The sequence below is a fragment of the Pelodiscus sinensis genome, chromosome 2, assembly GCF_049634645.1.
Source record: "Pelodiscus sinensis isolate JC-2024 chromosome 2, ASM4963464v1, whole genome shotgun sequence".
Taxonomy (NCBI): Eukaryota; Metazoa; Chordata; order Testudines; family Trionychidae; genus Pelodiscus; species Pelodiscus sinensis.
This window is the reverse complement of record NC_134712.1, coordinates 163,920,460-163,926,991: the sequence shown is the minus strand read 5'-3', so window position 1 is coordinate 163,926,991 and position 6,532 is coordinate 163,920,460. Positions and strand designations below refer to the sequence as shown.

General features: G+C 38.3%; 1 long non-coding RNA gene across 5 annotated transcripts in view; it reads left to right on the top strand.

The window, feature by feature from the left end:
* The first annotated feature begins 305 nt into the window (after positions 1–305).
* Positions 306–6,532, top strand: part of LOC142827259 (uncharacterized) — a 46,616-nt gene continuing 40,389 nt past the window's right edge. For 2 of the 5 annotated variants that reach the window (XR_012901864.1, XR_012901863.1), the window contains exon 1: positions 306–384. This is a non-coding gene — a long non-coding RNA (uncharacterized LOC142827259). Of the gene's footprint in view, positions 385–4,423; positions 5,120–6,532 lie in introns of those variants that run through there. The other 3 variants (XR_012901862.1, XR_012901865.1, XR_012901861.1) reach the window with 3 other exon arrangements.

The following is a 6,532-nucleotide window of genomic DNA, read 5'->3' as shown; positions in this document are numbered from 1 at the left end:
GATCTCTGCATAGCATAAAATGGGTTTATGCAGGGTTCAGCTCTCAGAGGGGCTGTGTAATTGAGTTCTGGGAAAAGGACTCTCACTGAACTTTCATGCTGTGCCTGCAGCCTTGAGGGTATTGCCTTGTCCCTGTACTGAAGCAAGCTGGAGGACTGAGCAAGACTGGGTGTCACAACCATGAGGGCTGGCCAGCAGCCCAGTGGCTAAGGGGTAAACCTAGCCAGGTATCTAGTCAGCCAATAACAATGCAGATAGGGATTTCAAACTGGGACAAAGACATTTTTAATTTTCCCCACCTTCGTCTGAGTCAGAGCAGTTTTTTCCAAGTAACAGGGAGATGGAAAAGCCTGTCTCTCTCCAAGAAAAGCCTTCTCACAATGTGTAAGTAGGACAAAGTTTAGTTAGCCCATCAGGTTTGCTTTGTTTTCTGGTTTGGGGATTTGGAACTGATGTCTGTGCTATTAAAAGTGTTTTTTCTCTCTTTTGTAACTAAGTTTTGAGCCCATTGGTGAGGGGTCCCCCATAAGTATATCAATTGGTGGCTCTTGCCATCTAGCCACCTTAACTATGCTTGCAATGGTAGTACGGTTTTAATAATAAAAGTTTGTTTTCTTTTTCTAATTAACCTGGTATTGGTTCATTTCCGTGTCCTGGAAAATCTGTCTGGGTATCTTCATGCCTCTGACTAGGAGGCAACTACTACAGACTGCAGCTTGCTGTTTTCTCTTTTCTTTTTCAAGCTCTTTGGGGGAAAAGAGCTTGAGGTATTCCTGAGGTTTTAGGGAGGAAGTTTCCAAAGTGATCTCTTCCTTGGTTTTCTTGGATTACTTGGGTGGCGGCAGTGGTTTTTGTATTCTCCAAAGTCCAGGTGTTAGGATTTTGGTGGAGTTTTTTGTACCAAAGACTATAGAGATCATTGCTGCCCCCCACTTCTGCATTTTTCATGTCAGAGTAGGGTTACAGGGCACTCACTGTCATGGGAAGCAGGATCAGTGGTATCTTAGCACATCAGGTGATGGTCCCAAGGGAGTCTTGACCTGCCACACTGTGTTTTCCACCTTGTAACAAGGCCTTCTTGGTTCTGTTTATATTTCAGTCAACAAATGACACAGAGACCATTTTGCTGGCCCAACGTTCTGTGCAGTCCCACCCCTTTCATAGCATATATAGCACCATTACTAAGCAGAAAAGAGCTCTGCTTCCTGTGCCTCCCTTGTGGGCTCTGGCTAATGACTTAAGTAGCCTTTTTGTCCTGCCCCATCCACAAATTAGACATAATCTTGCCTAGTCAGCTCCAATCTGCTTTGCCTTATTGAAACTGCCAGAGTGCTGACTCAGGCTTTCATATTTGACACGTGGTCACACTCCTCTATTTGTGCATATATTGGATAGCACCATTGTGTCACTTTGGGGTTCAAGGGCAAATGATGAGATAAACCCTAACTGGTCTGTATTGACCCTCAAAGCATCACAAACAGACCTGGGAAACAACTGGAAATAGTCTTCGTTACTTAGGATGTTGAAAATATTAGGCTGCAAATTGACAAACGGTGGTATTTTGGAATGGGTGTGTTAAAAGAAGCCTGGTGTAATCCTTACTAGAGATGTATCTGAGCCACAAAGTTCAGATACATCTCTCAAATGCAACCTCAAGTTCAATGGTGTTAGGATCCATGGTTTTGAATTAACTCATCAGTGCCAGCTGCAAAGTTTGTATCTTCATCTGCAGCTAGATTAATTCAGACTGAAAACAAGGTATAAAATTTTACCAATTACAATAGTTAACCACTGGAACAATTTACCAAAAGTCAATTTACCAAGTGTTGTGGTGAATTCTCCATCACAGGCAATTTTAAAAACAAGATGAGATTTTTTTTTTAAAGATCTGCTCTAGGAATTATTTTGGGGGAAGGTCTGTGGCCTATGTTGTACAAGTGGTCAGACACAATAATAATAGTCCTTTCCAGCTTTGAAATCTGATCTACAAAGCTGCGGTTAGATCTCAAGGAGCTTCCAAATGGCTTTGCAGATCAATTCAGGAAGGATATTTTATGTATTTCAAATGGTGTAGAGGAAAGAAGAGTCAAGATTGATGAATGAGGGAGAAACAGAAACCTTCAGTCTTCAATATTGTCCATCAAGATCCTCGGCCAACATTAAAGTCACTTAGATGAAAAACAAGGATTTAATTCTGCTTTTTCCATTCTATGTTCTGTCCAATGGCTTCTCTCTTTTAATCACTCTTCAGTTATGTCTTCCTTAAAAACCGTGCAGTAGCACAGTTGCAACTGAGCCACTGTAGTGATTCAGCATAAACACATTCCTAAAGGGAAAAAATTCCTCCAACAGCATAGATAATCAGCTAGGTCAACAACAGACCTAGCACCGTCTATACCAAAAGGTAGGACATATAACTATACTGAATAGAGGTGTGGTTTTTTCACACCCCTGAGCAACGTACCTGGGTAGACCTAATATTTTTGTGTAAACCTGGCCTTATTCAGTGTCATGTTTTTCAACAATATCCTTCCAGTGTCTCTGGGTATGTCTACATTACAGAGTTTTGTTGGAAAAATGGCCGTTTTCCCAACAAAACCTGAGTAACGACCACACCGCAATCACGTCCTTCCAAAAGTCAATCGAAAGAACAGAAGTGATCTTTTGGAAAAAGGTGTGTGTGGACGGGGAAGAGGTAGTTCCTTCGAAAGAAGAGGAAAGAGGAAAAAGCACAGGTGCCCTGGTGGCCACTCTGTCCATAGTAATCACAGCTTACATGTGAGATAGCATCCACACTGAATGGATGCTATCTTTTGATAAAGCAGATTGCCTTTTCGATGCACTTTTGCATTGTGGATGCTTTCTTTTAGAAAAAGGTTTTTTTGGAAGATCTCTTCTGAAAAATGGTTCTTACAAAAGAAGTCTGCAATCTAGACATAGCCTCAGATACTTGAAGATATACACATGTGCTTCCACTTATAGAGGAGTCCTGCCCATGTTCACAAGGCCAGAATTTGCCCCTTCCATGTAGGAGGTAATAAATTCAAGATGGCTCTTTAGAATCAGGTATATTTTCAGCAACGGATGTCGGAAATATAGCTGTATACCTTTTATTTACGTTCATGGGAGACATCTAGTTTAATCCTTATGCTGGTACTTCCACAAAGAGTTCTTGTTTAGGTGTATTGTCCCACTGAGGTTAATATTTGCAGAATGGAATCCTATAATTATACTATTAAGTGATTAAGTCTGAGAAGTGAGTCTTTCCAACACTGGTTCAAACTGAACTGAAAGAAATTAAACTTGGTTCATGCTTTCTCACAGGCTAGTATAGTACTTTTGTTCTCTAGTTGTGCAACGTATTTTCACACACAATGGAAAAACATTGCTTTTTATTTCCTTCTTAGTTTTGCTATAAGACGTATGTGTAAAAAAAAAAAAAAGAGTGGAAGTGAAAGCTATTTAAATTAAATGTAGAATTTGCACAGTTTAGATCAAACACTACATTTTTTTAAAGCTTAAAACAACAACAAAACACACCTAAAAAGTGTCAAGAACTAAGCTCTTCCTTTGGTCTCATTCCTGCACTAATGACCTGACATACTTTTCATTTTCTTTAGTCACATGAGAAAGCATATGAAGACTCATGAGAGCTCAGGCATGTGAATGAATGGCTACCTTAACAGAACTCACAAGTCTGAGCCCAGAAGAGAGATTTACAACTAAATTCTACCAATAGAAGCAGGAAGATGCAGCTGAAGGATTTACATAGATGAGAAAAGGGACATAACAGTCCTATCTGTCCCTTATAAGAATTACTCAGTATTCTATATTAAGGGTCCAACACGTAGAAGATGTCAGTAATATTACTACAGTTATGAAACAGTATAGGTGACTATATTTCTATTATAGCATAGGATGATCAAAGGGAAGTGTCATGCCCTGAATATAACCTTTTGTTAAGTAGACATTTAAATCCCCTACAACACTGAAGCAGAATTTCCAACCAGAAAGTGTCATTTGAACTGCCTGACTTCCATTGACTCCAATGGGAATTTGTCAGCTAAAACTCAGCCTGCTGCTTTCAAAATGTGCCAGTGAAATCCTCACCAGGGTAAATTCAGCCTTGTTATTAACAAACCCAATGCCATTTTGGCTCATTTATTTTAATAGCAAGTTTGCCTAACAATTGTAGTGTTTACCAATAGAATATTTAGCATGACATTAGAATGCATTCAGCTTTGTATTTGAATAAGGAGGGCTAGTTGCTCCTCTGAAGTGTCATACAGCAAACCTCCAGAGCCAGGCCCAGGCAGCCTAAATATATATGCTAGTTTAAAAAAAAAAGATCTTTATTCTTTACTTTTTCATAGGGCTTTTACCTTTCCCAGACACCACAAAAAAAAGCTATCATAAAAAACAATCTCAAGGGAAGAAGAAAGGCTGTGAGCATACTTTTGATGAATAGTTAATATATCAAGTGCTGGCAGGCAAGCTCTTTTTCACTCTTAAATTTCAGATTTTTTTCCCTCCTATTTTGACTCAGCTCCTTTAATAAATATTAACAAATTTTAGCCACTGGCAAGGCTAATAGGAAAAAAATGTTTTGCATCTCCCAATGACTGTTTTGCTGGAACTGATAACCCCTCAAAGTCCAATTAAGCAAACTGTAGACATATGATAAATAACTGGGGAGACTGAAAAACTGTATGAAAGAAAATGTTAGAAAAAGAGCAATAGTTGTTTTTCTGTCACGGAAATTAAATATCTTCCTAATTCTTCCCTGGAAAAAGGTTAAACATACTGGCAAGAGCCCTAAAAGAGACTAGCAGGAAATCAGTCTTATGCATTCTAAAATCCTATTATGAAAGAGATGAAAAAAATGCTATTGATAAAGTTTTTTTCTGGGAACCTTTTGGCATCTTTTCCATGGTGCGTCATTTCCACTCATCCATTTGAAAAATAACACAGTGTTCCAACTTGCTTTGCATGTCTGAAATGAAGTAGTCCATGGGACAGTGATGTTAAAAAAAAAAAAAAAAAAGTCAACTCCATTCCTTGTTACTTCTCACATCCCTCCGGAGAAGGTGCACAGACAGCATTACTTCCTGAGTTAAAGGTACTGTTTCACTGCTCTTCATACTTACAAAGGAAACCTGCTCCTATCTTATCATAATACTTATCATTTCTTGATTGTAATATTTCTGAAGAGTTCAATCAGCTGTTTCATGGATTTATTAGTATTCAGTCTTACTATTTCACAGAATGAAGTCTGGCACACAAAGTATAAAGCAGGAGACTTTTTTATTAATATTATTAAATCTGGCTGACATTTATTGGGCCATTTTTCAGTTCTATGAGAGAAAAAACACCCAACAAGGGAAGTAGTTTTGTTATTACAGATTGTTTTTGCTGTCCTAGAACCAAAACTCATTGTATGCAATGAGCCCATATTGTGGGTTTTGGATATAAAAAGCTTGTAATAGCTAAGATAATGGGTCAGATTCAGAGATGATCTGTAATGTGGTTCAAGTTTCACATCCAAGACTTATTAAAATCAATGGCAGAGTCCCCAGCGCTTTCCATGGGAGCAGGATTTAAGACCCAGATTGGGCAACTTTCATGCATAAGGTCAGGGAGCAGGAATTCAGATGAAAAACAAAGTGGGGGAAGCAAAAACTACTTCCATTTACATGTTCTTACACTTTTTTTCCATGTGAAAGATGCCTATAGAATTGAATGAGAGAAAACCAAAGGTTTACATATATTTTAGATTCTAGAGGCATCAAAATCTAGAGAATGTTACAGAAAAAAAAGCATAATTGTCTATAGAACATTTAAGCCAACCTACAGAATGCAAAAGATAATTGTAACCCACAATAGGATTCTATAGGTTGGCTTAAAATAATTAAAAATAAATACTGTTTTCTATTAGGTTCTGTCAGACTTTTCCATAATGGCTGTTGTTTGAGTCTCTGAATGTGGCTCTCAGATTTTACAAGTGGTTCACAACCTTCCATTGAGATTTTCATTACTTTGCCTTTCTTTAGAGTTTACCCAATCGAAACTGTTGATAGGTTTATAATGGATACCAACATTATCCATTTAAATGAGACATGCCCAAAACTATCAGAAGAAAATTAATAAAGCTAGTTATTTCTGATCATGGCCACTGCCAAACCAACGCTGTTCCAATCATCATAGTACAGAGTACAATGCAATGAGGCCTGAATTTTCTTGAGTGTCTGTGTACTACAATACCAAATATTTCACTAAAAAGAAACAGTTGGGATTTCCCAAAGGTGATGGCAGCAGCAAATTATGCTGCCATTCTGAGTTAAGAAGAATGGCCTGGCTACAACTTCTCTGCTGACTCAGATCAGAAATCAGGTATCTAGTGAAGGTAACGGACACAGGAGCTGTCTTTGTTAGTCCTCTAGTAAACATGTATAACATAGTTCTCCACATATTGTTCACCTTAGAAGTACCCTGCCAAGTTAAAATATGAAACCAATCTACTGTGACATGATAG